This window comes from Schistocerca nitens, chromosome 4 (genome assembly GCF_023898315.1).
Source record: "Schistocerca nitens isolate TAMUIC-IGC-003100 chromosome 4, iqSchNite1.1, whole genome shotgun sequence".
In the NCBI taxonomy this organism is placed as follows: Eukaryota; Metazoa; Arthropoda; class Insecta; order Orthoptera; family Acrididae; genus Schistocerca; species Schistocerca nitens.
In genome coordinates, this window is record NC_064617.1 from 586299210 (window position 1) to 586299849 (window position 640).

Consider the following 640-nt stretch of genomic DNA (forward strand, 5'->3'; position numbering starts at 1 on the left):
TCTAAAAGCAGTGTAAGTTTGGGTTATTGTCTGTGGTTTCAGGGAATCATGCATGCTGCTGATATTGGGAGACGTAAACACCCAAGTTAGAAAGCGCTTTAGGTCTAAGTGATTAACTCTGAATAACGTTAATGTCTTATAACCTGTAAGCTTGAACATTTATTTCGATTGCCTTAAATGGAAACTGCCGCACCTCTAGTTTTAGTTTTTATTGTTGTGTTAGAAATGCAAAGCCCGTTTTTTTAATACGCTCCGGCGCGAACTTACCGACCGTTTATTTAATTCTTCGTACCTATAATAAGCATTACTTTGTGCTTGATAAATAGGTATTTGAACGTATTTTATGACTATGTGTATCTTTAATATTCGTGAACAGTCTCGCCCGTTCACATCAGTATGTTTGTCATCTACATAATGCCCTTAGCATAGCGTAAGAAACCAAGGATATGACTGAGTTAGTTTCATAATTTCCAGGCCATAAATGTCATTCATAACGAGTGAACTGACAATTTACGAAGTTCAATGTTTCTGTTGTTTGACCATAGTGTCACTCTTACTTGGTGCTTTACTTCTCCAAGTCATTCGTACGTGCATCACCTTCCGTAAAACTCACGGAGGAGAACGTTAAAGAAAGTGTAAC